This window comes from Cavia porcellus, unplaced genomic scaffold (genome assembly GCF_034190915.1).
Source record: "Cavia porcellus strain 051 isolate PalLab524CR breed Dunkin Hartley unplaced genomic scaffold, mCavPor4.1 scaffold_12, whole genome shotgun sequence".
Classification (NCBI taxonomy): domain Eukaryota; kingdom Metazoa; phylum Chordata; class Mammalia; order Rodentia; family Caviidae; genus Cavia; species Cavia porcellus.
In genome coordinates, this window is record NW_026947495.1 from 52,150,001 (window position 1) to 52,176,459 (window position 26,459).

The following is a 26,459-nucleotide window of genomic DNA, read 5'->3' on the forward strand; positions in this document are numbered from 1 at the left end:
ATTTTTGTTTATATTCATTTTTTGTTGCTTTAGCTTCGTGAGCGCTAGGAAATATTGGTTGATTCCAAACTAGCATGAAAAAAGAGAACCGTCTCTTTTTCATACTTAATACTATTTGGCTACATCAATCAGGTCATTTTGATTTTTTACCATCTTGAATTTTTATATCCAAGTGAGAGGATGCCATTTTATAATAGCACCAGTCTGAAATAAATAAGAGTGTAGTTATTTTCATCCATATCTACAAATGTGAGAGGCATTTCTATTACCAGGTTGTTTTCTTCCTAAACTCAGTTTAAAAATTGAAAAATGCAACAATTACATTTATGTATTCTACAATACACATTTCTTTTATGGATTCAAATCATTGTTGTCTCTTTTCTTTTTCTCTTTTAGTTGAAAATAACAAACTAGAATAAATATAAAATAATAAGAATAACAAAATAATGGAAAGAATCAAAACAAACATCAATTTTATCGTTTTAAAGGTGATTGGTCATGAAAGAAGCTTTGTAAAGAACTGGTCTATAAAATAGCATAAAAGTCTAGATTGAAGACAACTAAATCATAAATTCTTAAATATGTCATCTGTAGACTGGCTCATTTTCTTACTTGTCAAATTTTCAAATAATAGACTTTGAACAGAACCTTGCTAATGAAATACAATGGAGAGTCCTTTATCTTTTGTAAAAGGAAAGAACAAAAGATAAATAATGAGTTTTTTATACAACTAACTTTTGACACTTAGATATTTTGCTAGAGTTTTGTTTCAACTATCAATTTAATCCATTCTTCCCTAATCATAACAACAAATAAAGTAAATACATAATTCTAAAGTGTAAATTCTAATAACATAGGTTTTTAGTGCCTTCTCCATCCTCAAAGAGTGTATTATCAAGTATCTATTTACAGTTCTTTACAGTTATTTTTTAAGTTTTCTAAAAGAAGAATTTATCTGAAAGCAAATGATCTGATTTACAATATAAATTTGTGCACAAATGTAGTTTGGCAGAGACACATGCGAATCACAAAAGATATCCTGATAAAAATGCCAATTCAGGCCCATATCGTAATTCGAAGTAAAGTATTAATATGGTGACACTAGTTTGACTAACATGAATCTATGCTAAATATCTGCCAGGTTCATATAATGAATATAGGTGATCTGCTCATATTATAAATATAGGTGATCTACTCCTAGCAAAACCAGAGTTTCATTCTATTTCTTGGATCTTTACTATAATACTAGTCTGCTATGAATGTTGATTTAAGAAACAACTAGAAATTGGATCTAGTTAGTATGATGCAAATTAAGTTTAAACAGCTCGAACTTCGTTTTACATATATATATATTTTTTCTTTTTTTGTCTTTTTTCCTTATCGGTACCGGGGCTCGAACTCACGACTGCCTGCTTGTAAGGCAGGCGTTTATGCCGCTGAGCTAAATTCCTAGCCCCCTCGTTTTATATTTTTAATTCATGTTTTAATTTTTTTTAATCTTTTTTTTTTTTTTTTTTTTTTTCTGTTACCGGGGATTGAACTCAGGACTGTGCACTTGCAAGGCAGGCGCTTATGCTGCTGAACTAAATCCCAGGCCCTTAATTTTTTTAATAAAAAATGCAAGTGATGGCTAAAATTAACTGACAATTAGTATTTAATTTTTCTTCTAAAATCCACTCTCCTTTTTCATCATTGACAAAGGATATTTATTGTATAAGTTTATGGAGAATATACAGCTTTGGGCATAAATATAAATCATATTAAAGGCTGCTGGTTGAATCCAGTCACATGCTATCATGAAAAGAGCAGCTTTTCTGATTTCTTGATACATAGTAACAAGTATCATAAAGATTCATAAAGCCAAAATTTATAAAGCGTTAGGTATTTATTTTCAAAATATATTACAGAATATATTCAAAAGTAAACCGTATAAATACTTGGAAAACAAAATATAAAGAGTCTTAGCTGATAACCAATAAGCCATACATATCTGTACTCTAAAAACTGTCAATCTTAGACTTCGAAGTAGTTTTCCTAAACATGTAATCCTTGTTTATATATTAATAGGATCATATAATAGAAATAACATGCAGACTTAGTTTTGCTGTGCTTATTTAAGAGGCAAAGAGGAACCTTGTACTAATACTTTTGCCTCCTTATAATTTGAATATTTCTTTTTTAATAAAAGAATACACTGCATCTTTTACAAAGGGTCCCAGAGTTTTGAACTAGAAATGGGAGGATGGTGACTTCTTTAAAAATACATTGATGGGAAAATGAAAGCATTAAAAATAGTCCCTCACATTCTTGACTCACCGATACAATTTCTTTTTATTCAAATGGTTCCGGAGGAGGATATTATCCAAAGAATACATCATTTTTTTTTTCTATTTTGTTCTGTCTCAGGTTTCCTTCCCAGGTATCTGCATCATTTTGGAATTACCAGTTTTGAAGAGAAAACACTGTATATATAAGGCCACATAGTTCCTTTAAAACAAGTAAAAATTATACAAATTTAATAACTGTAATTATAATCATTAATCATAAAGTATATTTTTGCAATGTATGTTAGTTATCTTCACAAATTCTTAAACTGTGGTGTTAATTCTGTTCAGGCAAATATAAAAGCCTATAACAATATTTTCTGAAACCCTTTTATTAGAGTTTGGACAACATTGCATGCACAGTAACACAATATGATACATATCATGGATAGCATACATATAAGTACACACATACACACCAATTGATCTATTGTTGAAGCACTAGGTAATAATTCCTCTATCAGAGGTACTTTATTACTGTAGCACACATTTTAAAGCCAAATTTCAGATTTTGAGTTCTTGACTTTGCTGTTACCAGACATGTGCCCTCAAAAAATCCTGGAGCCTCCATTTCCTTATCTGTAAAAGAGGCTGACAATGTTCACTAATCTAGTGGCATTGTTTTGAAGATAAAATAAGTTGGTAATGTGAAGCACTTACAGGATTTTACGTCTTACAGTAAGTGCTCCATTAATATTTGGTATTATGTGAAGCATTATGGTTAGTAAAATATTGTGTCAACTTCAAAAGTTTGAAAGGGTAAGTAACAGACTCAGCAGGGAGCCAGGGTTGTTACTCTATAAACATCCTCATCCTATGCAAGAGGGGACAGGGAGGTTTTGTGAGTACTATACCTGCCCTGTGAGCTAAATGAACCTTTCCTTTCTTAATTTTGAGTGTCAGGTACTTTGTCCCAGCAACAAGAGAAAAGTAACAAAGACACAAAGTAATATTAATATTCTTATTATTGAATGTATCAGTTGCCTACTAAAGATAGAAGACAGGTCCATGAGCAAGGTCTAAATATTATTAACTACCAGATGCATTGGTTTACAAATTGAAGAATATATGTTTTACAGTCGGATGATAACATACAATTGTTTTAAAGAAAAAAACACATCTGTCAGGTTTGAGGCAGCATTTAAAAGTTCTTTTACTCAAATTTATCTCCTTTTCACATTGAACTTGAAGAAATCATTAAAGCTCGTTGGAACCTAATTTCTCAGTCTATAAAATGAGGACTTTGAAATAGATGATTAGTTAACTCATCCTGAACTCAGTGATATTTTCTGTTGTTATTATATAGTAACATCCATCTTTATAGGAAGATAATACAAGGTATTTAAATACCTCAATGAGAATAGCCATAAATCCTTAGCTCCCTTTCTTCCTTCTTGAATGTTAAGAAAGAGGGGCATAAGAAAAGCAATATGGTTTGCATCGAAGGTAGGTAACGAGACTTACAGGACGTGGTGAAATTATTTTGATGTGGAGATGGAAGCGCCAAACACAAACTACACCTGTTTCACATCAATGCCAGGCTTCAGCTTTGCCAGCGTTCAAGGATTCCTGGCGTGTATAAATTTCCTGGACAACTCATCAAAGAAAATACGCATCAATAACAAGTATTAACTCCTTTAAATAATAGAACATGGCCCTGAGAATGATGCTAATCTTTTTAGCTGGATCAAAACTTAAACCTAATAGAACAAACAAGACACTTTTTCAAGACCAAATTCAGCTGTGAATAATCTTGCAAAAAGACTCAGAGTAGAAAACATCTCCTGTTCCTGATAAAGTGGGAAAGGTAAAGCATCCTTGTCTAAAACATGTTCAATAGTTTCAATACATTACTTTATTTTCCAAAATATTTGAATTTTTTCCTTTCCTCACTTTAAGAAGATGACCAAAGTAGACACAGAAAAACACAACCATTTGTGATGACAGCTAAATATATGCCTTATCCTTTAAAGACACGAAACCTCTTATAAGACCAAAGAAGATTATAGTTTTCAGAAAGTAAGGCACATCAATGTGAGCAGTTTTGTTATTAAGTAGGCTTAAATGTCATACAACCCAGGTTTGATCTTGAATATACTATTTTTTTCCTATCACATTGACAAGTTATTCTTACTCTTAAAGACTTGTTTAAAATTAATCAAAATGGGAATGGTCTTGGGGGTTTTTAAAGTCATATATCAGGTAAACCTTGCAGAAGGTTTACAGTAACTGGGAATGTGTAATCATTAGGATGAGTAGTAGGAATAATACAGATACTACTCGTTTAAACACAACAGAGTTCCATTCCTGTGACTGTGTCCTTAAACGAGTTGGTTGCTAAACAAGGCACTGTATATAGTATATATGCTGCAATATTCAGAAAAAAATTGTCAAGGAAAACTCCAACTTGATGACTTTGCTGTTATTTGCATAACTCTCATATACACTACTGTAACATATAGCAGACCATAAAACTACAGTACTATACTGTGCAATGCAATCAGCAAAAATTACAGTACTGTATAAACAAGGTGTACTTTACAAAAAACCACACTGAGACTCTATAAACAAGTTGTACAGAACTGTACAATAGAAGAAGACAGATCATAAATCCAACCAGTGTGTTGGAAGTTCAAACAGCACACCTCAGTCGTAAGTCCAAACAGTCATTAAACAGGTGAGTTATTAAACAAGGAACATCTGTACTCTATATTTTTGAAATGCTCAGGATTTCACTTCAGATGCAGAAGTCTGAGGATAAGCATCCACTGACTTTTGGGAAAAGTAGTGAAGTCATTTGTTTGAATTTACCAGTGGTCAAGTGAAGCCTGCATGCTCTCAAAAATATTTTAAGTTGCTAACATAAAAAGTTAATATCAGCAAGATAAACTCAACAGGTAGATGTAAGCACTGGGTAAAGGATTTTAAAATCAATTACATGATGTAAAGAACATGAGAACAGGGTGAAAGGGTGGCAAATCCAGCATGCATTTATGGATAAATATTGAGGAGTGGATGAAGTCTGAAAAAGATTTAGGCAGGAGAGAGAAAAGAAATAAGTCACTAGCCAATGACTATTTCCAAAGAGTCAAAGCAAAGCTGCGATTGGGAAGGACTATACTAATTCTGTGCAATTCTAGAGGCTATGATTTAGCCAAAAGGAGAAAGTATTAGGAAACAGATTTTGCCATCTGTAATTGTATTCACTGGTGCCTACACAAAACTGCTGTGAAAGATCCAAAAATGCAATGGGAATAAATAAAATAGAAAAATCAATGGCAGACAGGTGGTAGAAATTTCTGTTTTATAATATCATGCACTATTCAAACTGGACAACAACTGTACCCCTTTTAATATACAACCCCATCTCCAAATTCCAATATCTCCTGCAATTGGCACCACTTCCCAAGACCCAGAATATTTTAGGACATTTGTCTTTGGCAAGGGGACCTGGAAGTTCTACATTTTTCTTTAGCTCACAATTCACAGATCCATAATTAATTTCATGGCCACACTAACTGTAAGAGAAGTTGTGACTTGGTCTGTAAATGAATAGCCCAGCCCAAAGTCATTTGTGTTGATGAGAGGTGGCTATGAATAAAAGAAGCAGTGAATAAACACGAGGCAAAGTTAGAAAAAATTACCCAAACAGCACAGCCATCTGTTACTAGATTTAGTTGTCTTAGTTTATTTGCAGTACTGTAACAAAATATCTGAGACAAGATGATTTATAAAGAACAGAATTCTATCTCTCATAGTTCTAAAGACTGAGAAGTCCAAGATAAAGGTGCTAGTGGGTTCCATGCCCGAGAACTTTTTTCCCTGCTTCCAGGATGGTGCCTTGTTGCTGCACTCTTTTGGAGGAGCCAAAGGTCTGTATTCTCATGGTATAAAGGACAGAAACATAAAAGGGGACCTAATTACTCCTTCTGGATCTTTCTATAATGTGTCTGTCCCACTTAGAGGGGAGAATTTTCATGGCTAAATCATCTCTGAAATGCCCCAGCTATTGTTAATATCGAATCTGAGACTAAATTTTAACATGAATTTTAGCATTTTAACCATTCACACTATAGCAACAGTCTTGTGAACAAATTGCACTTCCTTGGGGAATATTTAAGCAGAGTTAGCCATGGATAGGATAGGCAATATCTCTGAATTCAGATGAGGGTAGGCAGCAGATGTGGTTCCTGCTAATCCTGATGTGTTGTAGTTTAACACAGACTCTACAAGCCTGCTCTCCTCTCCCTGATCACTCAAGGCTGAGCACACTTTGGATGGACTTTACCTACTTACACCATGACATCAAATTTCTCTCATAGTGTCATTTGAGTAGATAACTATATTCTTAATTTCTCTGGGAATAGAGTATCTTATCTATCAATGTAACTCATTTTTAAATAAATATAAATGAAATGTTAATTAAGTCTTAGGCCTTAACTTAGTTGTAATTCATGATACTCATTTACTCTGAATTTTTTAATGACAACTGAGTAAGGATGTAACAGAAAAGATACATAGATTATTTTATATACATTTGGTTAAGAAATTATTGCTACTTATTATTACTACTAAATATTATCTTCTTTAATGCAAAGCTATGTGAGTAATTAAAAATATTTTATATTTACCTGTTATCCACTGTGATTTTTCAAATAGGTATAAGTTTCCTTCAAATGAGACTATTCAATTTTTATCAAGGGTGATTTATTAAAGATACAAATGAAATCCTGGATGGATATTTCTAGACTGGAAATTTTTTCTTAAAATAAAGAAATGGTTTAAATCTGTGCAGTCAATAAAATGTGGAAAACATAAGTTGAATTTGTTAGATGAATTCTATGTATTACTTCTTTCAATTTTTCTTCTGATTGGAGCATAAAGATAGAATCGCAGAAGACCAACTTTAAAACTAAAAACTAAGCTTGGATAAAATAATGCCTTTATGACACATTTGTGGAAACTGTGAGTAGATGTACATGATGTCCCAAAAATAATGGCAATCAGGTAAGAAGGGGTTAAATTCATATCCAGTCCTCCAATCAGTCATATTTGGGCAGTCCGCAGCTTCAGCAACCTTATGCAGCAGGTCTAAAACATTTCTTAGGGATTTAACAAACATATTCAATGCAAAACTTTTCTTCATAGAGTTTATACCATTATTTACTGAGTGCATGTTCACTCTCTTAAGGTAAGACACAAAAGTGTGACAAATGAACCAAATCGTTACCTGAATTAACTTGTCAGAATAACAGCAAATCCTATGAGAATGTCAAAGTTTACCAGATGTTTTTCACTTGTGATAATTAGGGAATATTTCTTTTCTGATAAGCAGATATGTATTAAAGTCCATATATTAGTAGACAAATATTTTGATTATTTTTTCATAATAAACATACATTTTTGAAAGGAATATTTTATGGATTAAAAACTGGTGGTCAGCTTAACACTAGCTGAATCAAATCAGCATTCAACCATTGGCATCAGAGGAGCTCAGGACCTCCATGTCACTGAGGATGGCTGTGGTACTTTTCAGAACAGTCCTGGTCTTTATAATGTGTGCGACTTCTTGGCTCCAGTGTAGAACCCTCAGCCTTCCAGTACAGCTCTTCACCCCACTAATACAGACTTTCTAGCTTCCACCACTGACCTTTGGGCCTTATGGATCCTACAACAGACTGGTGTGAGTCCTTCTTGGGGGCTCTAACCCTCCAGCTGGACTTGTGGAAGGCATTGTCATTGGCTCTAGGTCTTCATCTGGACTCATGTAGGACATTGCTTTGGGATCCAGGCCATTGGCTGAATATTCTGTTTCTTAATGTTGTAGACAGGTTTCCTGAACTTTCTTGTGTTTTACTCTGGGTGACCATCATAAAATAATACTATAAATTCTGTGTCCTGATTCTAATTGTTCTCCTCACAACCCCTGACTACACCAGAGTAAAATACAAATTTTTCCTACATTAAGATTAATTAAATATATTTCCCCTACAGTTTCAAAAGCTATAAAATGTGTATGCATTTGTATATACATACACACATGCAGAACAGGAATATTTTCTCTTTTAGAGCAATAATGTAAAGAACATTCTTCATTCATCTCTAGACTCAGAGCTGAGTAAGCCAAACAAGGTTTATTTCTAAATAACATAGACAAGTGTTTGGAATAAATATTAACTTTTTTTTTAAGTTTTCAACCTGGCTGCAAACTAACATATTGAATTTTTCATTGGTTTGTGCAATGAGCAAAGTAACTCAGGAAAAATTGTGCTTCTCGTGTGATTTGACTGATGTATTTCTTCTGATTCCATTTACTTTAATGAAATGCTAACATTAAAACAGAAAGTGAGGCTTTCGAAACTGATAGGAAGTTTACTTTTCAAGTAAAACCATGAGATTGGGGCACATGCTTGTCTACACCATGATCACTGGCATTTACAAGAAGGAATTTGTGCAATGGACAGGAAGAGTATTTCTATCGCCTCCCAGAGATCATGAGGCTTGCATTTAGAAAACATAACTTTATATGTTCCGAGGCCAATCTCTGAGTAAGAATCAGCATAAAGACCTTGGCAATTAGGCTGAGGACGCAGGTTATTGACTGACGTACCATGAAATACCACCGGGTCTTAGAAGGATAGCTCACTGAAGGATGTCCTATCTAAACAGACACTTAATTGAGACGGTAAGATGTTCATGACAAATGATCATATGTCATTTGCACTGTTCATCTATCTGCTGCAAGCATACTAATAAAATAGCTTCTTCTCTAATACTAGGAAAAAATCCACATATTGCTAAATCTTACCTAAAAGTTACAATACTTATCTTTACCTGGGCTTATGGAATTTTATTCCTCAGACTTGCTTAGCAATCTTCATGCCCACTATTTGACTTCCAGTCAGGATTTCAGGTGCATGCTGAGAGTTTTTATTTTAGCATTTCCCCTGTACGCATTAGCCTGACATCGCTGTCTTCACAAAATGGTTAAATAAGTGACACCTGAGTTGGAGAGGAAGCAGGTGATCAATGTAGTTGACAGCACTATTCCTATGGTGTTCTGCTCCATACCAAATCCCCCAGCTCAATAATTGATGTCTTCCCTTAATGACATAGGAACAAGAAAGGAAATGTACAGATGTGGCCACTTTAACCCCTATCAACTCTCTCACTTTGATATTCTCTTAAGTTTATTTCTCACTTCTTATCATGGTAGAGGGAATTTAGCACGTGCGGTTTCCCATTCTTTCTATCTCCCTCCTTGACAGATTGCCAGAAACAGCCAGAACTAGCTTGCAGCTAGATGAAGATTGCAATCACTGTCCTATCACTTTTCAGTGAAACTTTCTTAAAGAATGAGCTGATAGAGTCAATGGTATCTCAGGGCTCCTGGCTGAAAAGAAAGCCCCACAACAATCCCAGGGTCCACACTGAGGGTGTGACTGCAATCCTGCTCAAAGAGTTCCAGGCTTTCCTTTCTTCTGTCTCTAAAGGACTTACCTTCTATATCTCATACACTAACTCCTGTGGTTCTGATAGTAGGCTGACAAGCATCCAAAATGAATTCATTCTAGAGTACTAGGGATTACCTATAGTTTAAATGTTTTATCTTTAGCCTAAAGAACATTGATACTTCAAAGAAGATTTCCAGGGATGCAGTTTTTAGTTGTCAGAATAAATACCTAATGGTGAAAATTTCAACCATCCTATAAATCAGACAGATCATTTAGGTGTGATATTTGGGGGGGGGGTGAGTGATGTGCAGTTCATATCCCTTATATCACAGCATATATGATAGTTCTGTGTAGTGAGTTCCATGCCAGATACTATGTTGGTAATATTGGAAATATGATCTAAGTTAATCCAACACAGAACTCCTATTTGCAAGACTTCCCACGTACTTATATGGTTGGTACTGATGCAGCAGCACACACATGGTACATGGCTCCATACTAGGTTTTTCCTGACCTACATTACAGTGTTTTTCTAACCATGAAGCTTAAAAGTCAATCATGCACCAAAATGCTTTGTGTGCCCGTTTTGTACTAAACCTAAGCTAGTTTCTAGTGATGACAAAGTGAATGACATATGATTCTTAATTAAGGGTTTCTTTGTCCATTAAAGGGAAGATTTATATAAATTATTACCAGGCAGATGATGGAGGTGCCTTAATGCAACATCCCTTCTTACTTCTTCTGTGCTGGTGAAACTGCTTGTTTGATTTGTGTGTTCCCTATCCACTTGGCGATCTTACAGTTCCACCTGGTCTTATTCATTTAAATTTATTTCCTAACTTCAGGATATAAATATACTGTATAAGAAAAGCAGATATATTGTTCCATGGTATGGACAGAGAAAGTAACAGACTTTGAAGGCTTGTTGGGATGGAGTTCATATCTAAGTCTTTGGGTACTAAGTACTATGCTTTCACAGTATCCTCCTGCTGTTGATGTTCTTTTTCAGGAATGTACAATGTATAGATCAAAAATACATAATAAGCACAAATACCTACATTTCTAGACATTTGCAGATCTCCCAATTGTAAATTGTTTACTTTATGGCTTAGATAAGTATGGCCTACATAATTGTAAATCTACTTTATCAGATTTTAGAATCACTCTTGGAATGTCTCTCATTTGCCATTTCCTACACCTGTGAGACTTTCTTTCTCATTATCACTTGCACAGCAAATGTGAACTACTAATATTCTAACACCAGCCTGCTAACTGTTGAGATCCTAACATTAGCGTGAATGCAACTTGATTTAAGACATTGATACATTCCACTCATTGCCAATTGACAGACTATCACCTATATTTAACATGAATGACTTTTAACAGCTGTGTCTTGTATTGATAGAATTTACAGTATATTGCACCAATTTCTTTGTCATTTATATTCAAGGTTTTGTTTTGGATTGGGATAGCTTAGAATAGTAATATTGTATTTTTCTCTCTGAGGCTACCCACCTCCACATAATACTTTATAACCTTACAATCTTGGTGGCTCACAATTGTATGTAATCCTAGAAGGTAAATCTTGGAAATGCAGCCTTCTCTGTTTTAATTGCCATGGAATGATGGCATTCTGTGGAAAGGATTGCTAGCAACCTGCAATAGTAAAGCTCCCTGGTGAGCAACAGCATCTTTTCAAACGCAGAAAATGCAGACTTGTCACAAGTGGCCATTTACTTGGAAACCATGCTCTAGAGTTTCTAGACATTATTTTTAAATGCATAAGCTTCCAGAAATGATTGCAAAAGACAAACCAAGTTGAAGCTCTGAAAATTAAACACACATAACATACAAATAAACATCTGGAAGACTTTAAACAAACAACCCCAGAACTTTTCCATTCCACTTATCTCATACAATTTTTTTCTTAATACATGCAGATGCAAAGCACAACTAGACATCCTACAGGGCATAGCAGTGCCACCAGGTATATTGTTACTGTGAAGATTAGTAGCAGTGTTCCCATAACGAAGACACTAAGGCTTATGTCTCTTCAGACAAAAAAGTGCACTACACTTGACAATTAACCTGCAATTTTAAACCCTAAGGTTTCCAATTTACAAATATTAGAACTTCTGGATGAATTGTTGCCTAACTTTGCCCATAAATCACATTTAACATTATCTTATATGAGGATCGAACTTCAACTTCGTGTTCACCAGGGCAGGCACTTATGCTGCTAAGCTAAACACCCTCCCCTAATTTGCCAATTGTAATAGCTATTTGTATCGCACAAATTACTGAGCTACCAAGGAAAGACCTTTTATTCAAAATCATGGACAAGCAGTTAAATAGAGGTAGCAGCTAAAAAGGTTGATCCTCATCTTACTTTCACTAAGAAAAATTGGTTATCAAATTTGGGAGAGGTAGCCAGGCGTGGCGTTGCATACCTGTAATTCCAGCACTCAGAAGGCTCAAGGGGGATCACTGCAAATTAGAGACAAGTTTGGGCTACACAGTGAGCTCAAGTCCAGCATCAACTGCATAGCAAGACAAAGAAAAAAAAATCTTAAAAATTTGGGAAAAGAGACAGTTTTATTAGAAAAGGAGGAGAGAGGGGTGGAGATAGTGGAAGATGAGAAAGAAAAAGAAAGTGAAAAATAATGCAGCAAATCTAAATTCAAGTATCTTTCTGAAGTTAGAATTGCTTTTGTGATTCTGAAAATTGCACAAGAACCAAAGGAACTGAATAATGCTAACATATACATTGAAATCATATGCAGCAAATTGCATTTATTTACTGGAAAGTCAAATCAGTAAAGTAACCATTAAAATAAACAAAGAAGATAAGATGCATTAATTTTTACCTGCCTGTAGAAGCATTCTTAAAGTAATATTTCTACAATGTAAGCAACGTCATAAAGGTTGCAATGCCAAGCCATGCAAGTCTCTATTTTTAATGTAGCATTTGCTCAACTTATGGAACTAATTTTCTTCTCTTCTTAATGCTCTGCAGAAAAGATTCAATGGTTTGCTTCAGAAATTCGTTTGGCTCCTATCACACTGCAGTTAACCAAGATGACAGATTCAGTACAGCAAAGCATGTTAACATAATGATATACCACCACTTCTAGATCCAATGACAAGATGAGAATCTACGAATAGGCATAAAATACCCATGAAAAAATGACAGAGCTTGAAGTCAGTTTGAATAATTTCTGAATCATAAATTCACATAGTGAGGAGTGAGAAGGAAAGAGAAAAAGAGAAGCGAGGAGGGTAGAGGGGAAGGTGAGTAGCTCATTCCACCCACCTCAAACAGTAAATTTAAGAGCTTTATGCACGTTCATATTTCCCACTGACAGGACTTCAGGTATATATCAAGCAGAGATGTATTGGAAGCTTTGCTTAGTTGTATTCAGAGGGAGGTGTGTGTGACTTTCACAATCATGCTTTTTCACTCTGGCTACTTGACGTGTACAATGAAAAACACGTACCATTCACAGCAGCTCCCCTCAACCTTCATTTTCCCTTCCTAGATCTCTGCTCCCTGTTCTACTCCTGCAGACCATCACCACTGATAGGAGCTCTGTAAATCTACAGTTAGTACCCCAGAAACACACTCTTCTCCTCTGCTCTCAGGATGGTTCAGATGAGCATTTTTATTAACACTTTCCAGGTGTGAACTATGGAGAGCCAGACTACCCCTGGAATTTCATTTTCCAGACAGACAAATAAAGGTTAAGTAAACAGAAAAATCCAGGTTTTCTGCGCCGCGCGGCCTCTGAACCCCCGACCGGCAGGGGAACTGACTCACACGACACACCAGAATGCAGAGACAGAGGTCGCCTTTATTGACTCTCCACACAGGTCGTCCCCGAAACGTTCCTCCCTGATCGGACTCTCCAGTGGGGCTCTCTCTGTTGAGTAACCCCGCGTAGTCCTCCACTCTCTATGGTCTGCGTGTCTTCTCTTCCTCTCTACCTCCTGCTCTGTCCTTATATCTATAGTCCTGTCCTATAGGGTAACAAGGCGTGGCAAAGTCTGATTGGGGGACATCAGCTGTAGCTAGGCAGAAGCTGTGGGTAAGAATACGGAAGTAGGAAACGGGCGCCATCTTGGCATCATTCGATGGGAGGGGTAATCTACTGAAGGCTTCGCTCTTTCCTACAGGCCTCATCTGCTTAGGCAGGTCCTCTGGCTCGGCTCCCAACATCTCCCCCTTTTTTCTTTATTAAAGGCGGTGGATCTAAGGGTCCCTCCAAGGTATGATGTTGTTAGATACCTGGGAGTGGGCCTACTTTGTAGGCCACGGCATGAGAGAATGTAGAGGTCTATACCCCGCTGTGCATCACCTCATTTCGATGCATATCCTCGCGCTAGGACCATGCTTGAGGTGAGTGGTTCATTTTTTCGCAGGGCCAGGCTTTTGTGAACCGAACCTGGATGCATATAGACATTCATTCCTGCCTTCCCCCCAGCTTTGGGGCGGGTGGCACTGCAGTACCCTTGGTCTCGCATCTCAATGCCAACAACTTAGCTCCATGAGAGGACCCTAATAGAGTGGGGTCTGTCTTAGGTTGGTCGGGAGAGCCCCTCCCGCCTTACCCGTCATTGACTCCATCACTCATTTCCTCGGGGAAGAAGGATGCCATCCAGAGGCACCTGTCTTTCTCGGTCCCCAACTGATGCTTTCCTCAGTAAACATGATCCAGTTGGGCAGCGAGGAAGCATTTGGGGGCTTAAAGGTGGAGAAAACCACCATATCATTAGAGAGGGGCACAGTGATATTGAACTCATGGGAAGTAATCGGGGCATCAGGAAGGCATGGCAATCTAGCTGTACAGTTGTGGGCATAGGTTCGCGGGAGGGTTGGAGATGTAACTGAAACAATGGACAGGGCTGGGGGATGTAGCCCCCCATACTATTTCAGCATAAGCACCGTTAATCAGCAGTAGTACCGCCAGGCATATTTTATGCCAGTTGACAGGGCGCGGTGCATGAGCAAACAAGAAGGCGCTCCGTCCCAGGCAGACCCCAAAGAGGAATACCAGAGTATACATTACCACACCCAGCAGTAGGTGGTTCGGTGCCTCGGCTAGGGTGTCATTGTTCTCCTTCTGCGTTGTCAAGTTGGTCCTTAGCATTATGGTCCCCTTCTCCTTTTTCTTCCTTTGTGGGGCTTGGAGTCTTTCTTATCAATCGCTCCTGTACCCACAGTGGTTCCTTTTCCTGTGGGGACACACAAACCGCGCCTCGGTTCCAGCTGACCACTGGATCCGGGCCCATCCACTGTCCCGTTAGGACATCCTTCCACTTTACCCATCCTTTGTTGGCGGGAGAAGGGCTACAATGCTCCATCGCCGGGGAGCGATCATTGCAGTTTTGATTCAAAAAATTATATGTAAACAGTGCCATGGATAGTCTTGCTTTTGGGGTCAGGCTGTGGCCTATTCCCCCTTTTTGTTTTGTTAAGATGTTTTTGAGGGTTTTATGGGCTCTCTCAATGATGCCCTGTCCTTGTGGGTTATAGGGGATTCCATGTTTTAACTGGACTTGCATGGTTTCACAAAATTTTGCAAAAGATTTCCCAGTGTATGCTGGGCCATTGTCTGTTTTGAGATGTCTGGGTTTTCCCCAGGCTGCCCATGCTGCCAGGCAGTGGTTAATCACATTAGACACCTTTTCCCCTGTTTCCGCTGACGCAAAGATTATATGAGAGCAGGTGTCTATGGAGACATGAACATACTTTAGAGAACCAAACTCTGCCACATGAGTGACATCCATCTGCCAAATGTCGCCGGGGGTCAACCCCCTAGGGTTAACTCCGACTGACACTACAGGCGAATGGGTGTCACATGAGCCACAGAGTCGCACAATGTCGCGTGCATCTGCTCTGGGGATATGGAATGTATTGGCAAGAGTCCTGGCATTAACATGAAATTTGTCATGAAATTGACGGGCTTGTTCCAGTGGGGACAGTATATTGAGAATCCATAGCGGGCGAGTAGCCGCATCCGCGGCCGCATTGCTCTGCACCATGGGCCCCGGTAGGTGCGTATGTGCTCTTATATGAGTGATAAACACTTTATGGTGTCTACTCGTGAGCAATGCCTGGATAGATAAGAACAAGTTTGTTACTTTAGAGGTTGGCTTGATTGGGCCCGCAGTTTCCAGGACCTGTAGGGCATTAACAACGTATTTCGAATCAGAAACAATATTGAGGGCCTCTGAAAATTTTTGGAGAACTGTTTGTACAATCAACAACTCTACCACCTGTGGTTGATCTGGTTCAAACTGTATGGTAACCGGAGACTTGCCTGAGACTACATAGGCCCCTATCCCGGTTTTCGACCCATCAGTATAGATAGTTGTTGCATGAGCAAGAGGTGCGGAGGCGGTGATCTTTGGGAATATCACCGGATGTTGAGTAACAAACTGTAGTATGGGGTCCTTAGGAAATTGATTATCTATATCCCCGGGGAACACGCATCTCAAGATGGTCCAAGTATCCAGGCAGGCGGTCAGGGTCTTTATCTGAGAAGCAGTATAGGGCACCCGAATGGCATAAGGCGGGGAACCAAGATGTTGGATCGCTCTACTGTGCGCCTCCAATGCCAGAGAAGCAACTGATTCCGGGTAGTGTTCAATGACCTTGGCAGGTGAGACCTTAGGGTGCACCCACAGGAGTGGTCCCTTTTGCCAAATCACCGCCGTGGGCTGACATCTGGTCTGCAGCAAGCAGATTTCGAAAGGCTGTCCTGGGTCAATCCTCTGTAAAGTAGCTCTACTTATGGCCTTTTCAACCCTCTCTAAGGCAACCCTGGCCTCTGGGGTGAACTCTCTGGGGGAGGCAATGTCCGGGTCCCCCTTCAAGAGATCAAACAGAGGCTTTAAGTCAGAATTGGAGACATGTAAGTAAGGTCTGACCCAGTTTATATCTCCTAATAACTTCTGCATGTCATTTAAAGTGGTGAGATTATCCGTTCTGATGGTTACCTTCTGCGGAGAAACCAGAGTAGAGGAGAGTTTGGCACCCAAGTAGGTCACCACTTCTCCCCCTTGAATCTTGTCAGGGGCAATGTTCAAGTTAGCCTTTCTCAGGGCCTTGACCAGTTGGCCTAACATATCTTCTAACATTTTTGTTTCCTTTGCACTGATAAGCAGGTCATCCATATAATGAACGCATCTAATCTTGGGGAAGGCTTTTCGTATAGGGGTCAGCAAGGAATCCAAATAGATTTGACACATAGAGGGACTGTTGGCCATACCCTGAGGTAGGACCACCCATTCGTATCTGAGATCAGGGCTCTCCTGGTTAACCGTGGGCAGGGTGAAGGCAAATCGATGGGTGTCTTCCGGATGCAGGGGAATAGAGAAAAAACAATCCTTAAGGTCTATGACATAGACTGGCCAATGTCTTGGGATCGCTGAGAGTGCCGGAAGCCCCCTTTGAACTGCCCCTAAGGGTTGCATCTGCGCATTGATCGCTCTCAAATCATGGAGCAGCCTCCATCTGCCTGATTTCTTCCTGATGACAAAAATGGGGGTATTCCATGGGGAAGTCGACGGCTTTAAGTGTCCAGCTTGAAGCTGGGTTTTTATTATTTCCGTTAGTGCTGAGAGCTTCTCCTTGGGCAGGGGCCACTGAGGTACCCAAACTGGACTTGGGGACTTCCAAGTGATTTTAATCGGGGTGGGTAGGAGAACTTCTTCAGTGGCCCCTAGAAAAAACCCAGGCCATGTCTGCCTTCCTTCTTCTCCATAGGTACAGGGGAAGTCTGGCCCTGTAGGGCAGAGCCCAAGCCCTTGCCGGGGATATACCCTTGATTCTTAAGCATGCCCTTGGCCTGAGGAGAACAATTGGATGTAAGGGTGACGTCCATCTGGGTAAGGATGTCTCTCCCCCACAGAGACACTGGCAGTTGTAGGACAAAAGGCTGGAAATGACCCTGGTGGCCTTCCTCATCACACCAAGGCAGGGTTATGGCGCTAACCTGAGGAGCTGTCACCATCCCTAACCCTTGAAGTGTGTTGTCTGCTGTATTTGTGGGCCAACTAGAGGGCCAGTCCTTCTTAGAGATGATAGACCGATCGGCCCCAGTGTCCAAAAGCCCTGTAATTTTTCTCCCATTTATCCTCAATGATAACATGGGTCTTTTGTCAAGTGTCAAATGCAGCCCTTCGAAAATCCCCGACCCCGCGCCTGGTCCCCTACCGCCCCTGATCCTCTGCTGAGAGGGGAATTTTCCGTGAAGGCTGGGGAGCAACAAAAGCTGCGCTATCTTATCTCCCTCGTTAATGACCAGAGTTCCGTTAGGGGATCGGACCAGAATTTTTATGCGGCCTGTGTAGTCAGAATCAATGACTCCGGGGACAACAATGAGACCTTGCAGGGCAGCTGAAGCTCTACCCAACACCAGTCCAACTGTCCCCTCAGGCAGCGGTCCACAACATGGGGTTTCTACGATTTGGGTACCCAATTCAGGCGTTAGTATGAGTCTGGTGGTGGCACAGAGGTCCAGTCCTCCCGAGCCGAGCGTGGCTCTTGTGAGGTTTGGCTGTCTCGAGGGGACATTCTCAGGGTCCGGGGGCCCACTCCTTGGAGGGGCCCCCTCTGGCCGTTTTTTGTCTCTGATAGCTGTCTGCCACTCAAGCGGTTTCCGTCACTATCAAAGATGGAACGACAGTCCTCAGCACGGTGAGCTCCTTTCCGGCAGCGCCTGCAAATCTCCCCTCCCCCTTGGACGGATCCGCCGGAGCGATTCCTTTGGGGGCACTCACGCTTCAGATGCCCTAGCTTTCCGCAAGTGAAGCAGGCGCCTCCTTGGGGCCTCTCTCTGGCCTTTATTTTGTTATTGGTAGCCGCTGCGAGCAGGGCGGCCACACCTGCGTTGGAAAGGGGGCCCCCTATCTCCCTGCAAATTCTTATCCAGGTGTTTAAGTCCTTGTTCTTATGTGGTGCGATTGCTGCCCTGCATTCTTTAGTACATTGTTCGAAAATCAGTTGCTTGACCAGTGGTAGAGCTGTCTCCTTACTAGGGAAAATCTTTTCTGCTGCATCTTGCATTCTAGCCACAAAATCTACAAATGGTTCTGCAGTGCCTTGAACTACCTTAGAGAGGCATGCGGATGCGGTCCCAGAGCCGCTTACCTGTTTCCAGGCTCGCATTCCAATAGTATTGATCTGCTCGTAGACTGCACTGGGGTACTGCGTTTGATCTTCAGCATATTGCCCCTCCCCCGTTAACATGTCTCTGCTCCATCCCCTATGACCCCCGGCAGCATTCCTCTCTGCCTGTTCTGCTGCGTACTCAGCATACCAAGCCCTCCAATCCAGATAGCTGCCAGCTGGAAGGCAGGCCTTAGCCAATTGGGCCCAATCCCCAGGCGTAAGGGGAATAGAGCAGAGATTTTCTAGTATTGCCACCGTGTATGGAGCTTCGGGGCCAAAAGTCGTGACCGCGCTTTTCAACTCTTTTATCTGCTTAAGGTCAAAAGGCTCCCACACATTCCTACCCTGGCCTGGGGCAACTTGTATGGGGTACACTCCATAGGGGCCCACGTCTATCCCTGGTTCCGGCATCCTTGGTCCCGCCCACCATTTAGAGCGCCAGAGCGAGCCATGGAAGTATCTTGAACCCCGAGGCGGCTCAGCATAGGACGGTGGCGATGGGCGGGGACCAATAGTAGCCGCCAGTCTCCTAACCTCACTCTGCGCCCCCTGGTGGCACAGTTCCTCACGGCGCACCGCCTCCGGAAATGGGTCCCAAGGTGGGGCCGAAGGTAATTTCTCCTGTCGCCAGCAGGGGTCAGCAGAGGGTTTCTCTTTTTCTCCCTCCGCGTCCCCCATTGAGATGGCGCGGAGCTCGCGTCGGAGACCCCCGTAGATGCTTTTCCTGGACTGTGCTTCTTCATAATAGGAATCAGACGAGTCCGATTCCTCCCCCCTGGGGTCTTCCTCCCGAAGGGAACCTTCCCTAGAGTTTTCAGCTTTCGCCCGTTCGAAGGCTTCTCTCACCTCTTTGATACCTGCACCATGGACAGCGGGCGGGAAACCCTCGTTTTCCTTCTCTAAGCAGGTATGTATCATCTCCCACAAGGGGCGAACGGAAGGGGATAAGTCCCCGCCGAGCTCGGCAGAGGCCAGATCCCCCCCCAACCTCTCCCATGAAGGCAAAGTCAAACGTCCCGTGGGTAGGAACCACGGGGCTATCCGGTCAATCTCGGCAATAAACAGCTCGAGAGTGGCACGACTTACCCCAAGATCTTTTGTTTTTAACAGTCTCTTAAGGGCCTTGGCTAAATCCCCAGCCTCTTTGCTCGGTAATTGGCCCATATTCTATCAAAAGATACCCTCGGGTGGCTAAGATCTGCTCACCTCGATACCTGGCGTATGTACACCAGGGGAGTTAAGAAACTTGCCCTGTAGGTGCGCGCCACCCAGGGCCCAGGTGTACTCCCAACTTACCTGGCCGACGACCTCTGCCGTGTGGTAAGCCAAAAGCGGTCTGTCTCTGCAGTACGGGGGTGATCAGCTCCCCGTACGGGCCACCAAAATGCGCCGCGCGGCCTCTGAACCCCCGACCGGCAGGGGAACTGACTCACACGACACACCAGAATGCAGAGACAGAGGTCGCCTTTATTGACTCTCCACACAGGTCGTCCCCGGAACGTTCCTCCCTGATCGGACTCTCCAGTGGGGCTCTCTCTGTTGAGTAACCCCGCGTAGTCCTCCACTCTCTATGGTCTGCGTGTCTTCTCTTCCTCTCTACCTCCTGCTCTGTCCTTATATCTATAGTCCTGTCCTATAGGGTAACAAGGCGTGGCAAAGTCTGATTGGGGGACATCAGCTGTAGCTAGGCAGAAGCTGTGGGTAAGAATACGGAAGTAGGAAACGGGCGCCATCTTGGCATCATTCGATGGGAGGGGTAATCTACTGAAGGCTTCGCTCTTTCCTACAGGCCTCATCTGCTTAGGCAGGTCCTCTGGCTCGGCTCCCGACAGTTTTCCTATTGGCATGACCAGATAGAAACACTCATACCTTTGGCCATTCCATTTCTTCTTGTTGATATTCAAATTAGAGTTGAAAACCCATGTGCTGTTTAAAGCCTAGTATCTTTAAGAGTAGAAAAAGTACAATTATATTTTGCTATACACATTGAAAAGAAAAAGCCTGCATAATGAACAAACATGATGTCCACAGGGATGTGTCTGGCCTGGAGGCACTTTGCTCTTCTGTGGATGTGATGCACTCACAGAGTATGTCACTGTGTCCTCTGGACTGCACCGTCTCTGGCAGCAGAAGTCAAGCAAACTCTAGAACATGGGAGGCTTTCAAAAAATATCCACTGAATTAAATTAAAACATCACTGGCCTCTTTAAATGTTGGGATCTGACAGCCTTTATTGAATAGGTTAGCCATTGTTTCATCACGAATATCTAAGGAGACATGTCTTCTTATGCCTGCAAGTAAAAGAAAAGTAAATAGATGGGGGAAATGAATTCTACAACCAGTTCCAAGCTATCAACTTAGATTTCTAGCAGTTCTTAGAGGCAGGCAGAGGACTGGAAGCAGAGTACCTCTGTGAAGGCTGGGAAGATAATTTTAATATTAACTATAACAGCAGTCAATAAGAAGACCAAGAGGTAACTTCTTGTAGCCAAATGAGCATCCTCTCTATACATTTGTATGTTGAGTTCATCTCCAAAGTTAAGTTTAATATAGTAAAATGGGAAACTAGACATATGAAAAAGTATTACTTGCTGAGATGAAACTGGAGAAACTATTTAAAAGGAGAAGTCAAGCTTTAAAGTGCTTCACGTATAGCTTGAAGCATGCAGTAAACACTTTGAAGTTAGTTCAGCTATCCAGAATGAAATAGGCTTTTTAAAACAAAAAAATTTCTGTGCCTGCACACTTTAGAAGAAAGGGATGGATAGCCTGGAAAATATTGTTTCGTAATGAATACTTAAGATCACGTGAAACACTGTTCTCTTGAAAATATCAAGTTAATTATTGATAAACACGCTGATGTCTTTCTCAGGCTCAAGATCTAGGGGCCCAATTTCTGTTTCCTGGTGACCTTCTACATCAATAGCCATTCAAATTTTCAGGTTGCTTCCTTTTCAGTTTTATTTATTTTGGTTTATATTTTTGCCACCTTCATAATAAGACACAAGGTCATTTCTACTTTCACTGTTCCACAAAGGTTACCTAGCCCACATTTAAAGCACGTGACCTACAGGCACCAAATATAGCAAACAGCTATGTTTGCTTTAGCTCCAACAGTGACTGAAATGTGTGAATTTTTAAGATATGGATTCTTTTTTCAGTTCACAGTAGTTCTTCCCAGCCCCTATTGCTTTTTCTCACATAGGTGCAAAATTGTTTGGCCTATAGTTACTTGATAGACAAGTGTCAGCCCAAAGAGTGGGCTTCTTCTAATGCAAAGATTATTCCTGATTCCATACTGGGTCTGTTCCTTCAGCTCAACTGATCTGCTGAGCACAAAGTTACTCAAAGTTCCTCATTCTATCAATGTCTGCTCAGCAGCTTTTCTATGCTAGACAGTACGTACTGGGCACTTGTGACACAGCTTCATCAGGCAGTATCAATTCATGCTGAAGACTGGAGAGGATACTGTCAATAAATAAATACATTGCCAATAGTGACGAATGCTATGTAAATAACAATAAAGCAAGGGAAGGTAATAGAGTGCCATAGGGTTGCTATTTGCAGAATATTATCAGGAAACATCCTCTCTGATCAGTTGAACCTTAGCAAGTACCTGAGACGAGTGACAAAAAGAATCATCCAGAGATCCAATGAAATTCCATGTTCCTGGTATCTCCAACTTCCTGAGATCCAATGAAAGAGCTTTCTAGGTAAACAGAGGTCTCCTCTTAAATGAAACTCCATCTTTACAAATGAAAAGCTTCTACCTCTAGCACAGTCTTGATTCTCTGAGCTACAACAAAATTGCTAGTGTCTTTTTAATTAATTCTATCAATGTGTTTTACACTTGGTTTTTATAACCAAGTAGAAAATAAATCAGTAATTTTCAAACTTTAATTTCAGTATTACAGCTTATTGTATATTGCATCAATAATAGGATTTTGCTCCTCCAGAGGAAAATGTCTACAAAAAAAAAAACTGCTTATAGAAACTCACTAGAAACCTCAGTTTACCTCAAAACAAAAACAATATCTAACAACAGCATGTTTGTGAAAAAAAAAAAGAACTATATTCCTTTCCCATGTATTTTTAAAATAATAGAATAAGTTAGCACTTAAGAAAATGAGTAAGGCATGTTTTTAAATGAATAAAAACATAATTTCTGGTTTGTGAAAGTAACAATGCTTTAGGAATTTTAAATACTAGAGAGATTGTTTTTATCAATTTCCTCTTCTGAGCAATAAAAAAATCTGAAGTTTTAAATGGTTAATTTTCTTCAATAACAAAGACCCATTTAATTGACCATCCTGAAAACTTTATTCATTACTTTTCCATTTCAGTCTATAGGAAACATCTATTTGAGTCACCTTTTAACCAGATTCAGTCCATGCATGTATGGTTGGCAGGGTTCAGAGTAGAAAGGCATGATGGCAGGACATGCTAAAGGAAAACCACTCAACCATGACAACAGAGAAGCAGAGCAAGAGAGGAGGAGCCAGCAACAAAAATATGCCCTTCTGAGTCACACCTCCGTGACCTATCTCCCACCGGGCCCCACTTCCTAACTGTACTTTGCTAAGAATTTATCAATGGATTAGGGGCTGGGGATTTAGCTCAGCGTCATCAGCGCCTGCCTTGCAAGCAGGCAGTCGTGAGTTTGATCCCCAGTACTGATAAAAAGGAAAAAGCCAAAAAAAAAAAAAAAGTCAGTCTAAGAATTTATCAATGGATTAATACACTGATGACTACAGTGCACCCATGACCACATACTTTCTAATGTTACCTGAACACTTGACATTTTGAGGGGAGATATTAGTCCTAAACAATAATATTCTTTTCCTAGACCCCAAAAGACTTATTCTATGTTCATTTAATTATGTAAAATGTATTAATTTCACCTGTTAGCCTCATCAAGATTTTAACAGTTCTGGTATTGCTGAAGAGTTCAAGTTTTCTCTCAGACTCAAGGCAAATTCTTAGCTGTGAGCCCCTGTAAAAATCAAAAAAAAAAAAGTTAAATACTTTCAACATACAATGTCTCAGAGTAAATATTCCCATTGCCAAAGGGTGGAGTACAGGAATGAAAAGAAGCAGAACTAAAGAAAGTTTTAAAATAATCAGGGCAAACATTAAATCTTGTAACAACATGTCCAGCACTTAGGTAGGTGGTGGTGAAATGCAAACTTTAAAAGATTTTTGAGTAGCCTCACTGCTATGGCCTTGTCAGTTACAGCCCACATGAGCTCTCTTTTGAACTAACTCCGCTCTCTCTTTGTGACTTTACTCGGCAGAAATTCCATGTTCCTGGTATCTCCAACTTCCTGGGGTCTGTCATTCACAGTTTTACACAACTATCTCCCGGGCCTTCCTTTGAAATCTAAGTGGAAGTGTCTATGATCTCACAATTCTTGCACTTGGCATTTCTGAAATAATAGTACCATATGAATGATGCTAAGGTTTACTACTAGTTCCAGCAGTGGGCAGGCCCCCTTGAGCCACAGCTGCAGAAGTCTTTGAGGGTCTATATGACTAAACATGGGGTGTAGCTTCCTACATGGGCCTAAGTGAGCAGGATACCTTGGGACTCTCTTCCAAATATAAAAATCTTTCAAAGGAATTTATCCCTTTATACACTTCATCTTGTAATGGATGGGACCTTGGTAAAGCCTGAGACGCCTTCAAGCCATCTTTCCTGGTATTCTGGTGCAAAGTCCTTGGATCCCTTTTAATTGTACTTAAAACTATTCTTATTGGTCCCAATTTCATGGGTGCTTCATTTTCGTCAAAGCTATAAACTTTACACTACTTTCTAGCTCAGATTTTTTGCTCTTGATTCTTACTATAAATCTGACTAAAAGCAGTCAATGATATGTTTAACACAGGCCCAACATTGGGACTGCCTTGAAATTTTCTTTGCCAGATCAGTCAGTCTGCCACCTTTAATTTCAGGTCCACACAAAGTGTTAGAAAACAGGAAAAATGTAGGTAAGTGCTTTTCTAGAATGTAACATATATGGGCTCTTGCCTAGTTGCTCATGAATCCCTTATTCCCATCTGAATCCACATGACCACAGTCTTTATCATTCACATTCCTATCAACATTCTTGTCTTCTGAGCTCTGACCAGAATCACTTATCAGGCTCCACTTACACCATTATGACTTCTCTAACCCATATCTCCAAAGATTTCCAAACTCTTCCACAAACCAGTTCTAAAAGCTTTTGAACCATATGGTCAGGTAGAGTTACAGTAATACTCTGACTCTTCATCATTTCTTTTTTTTAGTATTAGTCACTTCTTTTTTGATGGGACAAAATACCCAACACCTGCAACTTATTGAAGGAGGGATTTATTTTGGCTCATTGTTTCAGAGGGTTCAATCCACCCATGCTTAGCAGGCTACAAGGCTTATACAGTATTAGACAAGGCATGGCAAAGGAATGCTGCTCAATCCATGGCCACCAGGAAGCAGAGAGAGAAAGAGAAGAAAGGAAAAGTCAAAAAAAAAGAACACACCTTTCTAAAACTGGATGTGGTGGCACAAGCCTGTAATACTAGAATTCTGGGAGGGTAAATCACGAAGACTGAAGGTTCTAACCAACCCTAGGCAATTTAGCAATTTAGTGAGAACCTATCTCAAAATAAAACAAAACAAACAAAAGGGCTGAAAATTTGTAGGTCCTGGTTTCAATCCCTAGTACCACAAAAAACAAAACATTAAAAAAACTCCCATTATCCACTTATTCTAATAAGCTTCCACTTCCTAATACCACTTTGCTATTATGTCATTAATAGATTAGTTTACCAGTGAGGATAACAATTCCACAATCCAGCCATACCCAAAAGCCCTCATAAGACATTCTGGGTACACTGTAGGTATAACCTATAACACAGTGGTTAAACTAGCACTCTTATCTTCTGCATAACACATTTATAAGTAAATTTTAAAATGCAAGCCAACTACTGAGATCTATTTCCTCTAATAGTGGCTAACACTCAGTGACCAAGAATAATTCAACAAATTCTTGGTGTATGGTGAGACTTAGCCATAGGATTGTGAAGCATGTTCCAGTAATATGTTAATTATTTTGATAGTAACATGGTTTTACCATCATATGAAAAATGCTCTGAGACCTAGTTTGCTTTATGAAAAGTTATCTTAATTCATTTAAATCTTTCACAAATGCTTTTAAAGGAAATAGAGGAACCTACTGGATCAGGAAAATGTAGTTTAAGAAACAACACATCAGGGTGGAATCTCAGCTCAGTCTTGAATCTTTGTAGATAGCACCTATGGGAAAGAAGAACCTAAATATCTGCCAACAGGATGAACTTAGGAAAATGTCATTGAATTGATGCCTCCATTCTAAAATCCAGACTCATCTATGTTTATTTTACCATTTTATTGCTGCAAGAATATTCACTGGTGATTTATTTGCTCATCTTAAGTGAAAATGTTTCCATGAATTAATAACTTAAAAGAAATCAGTCAGCTTAACTGTA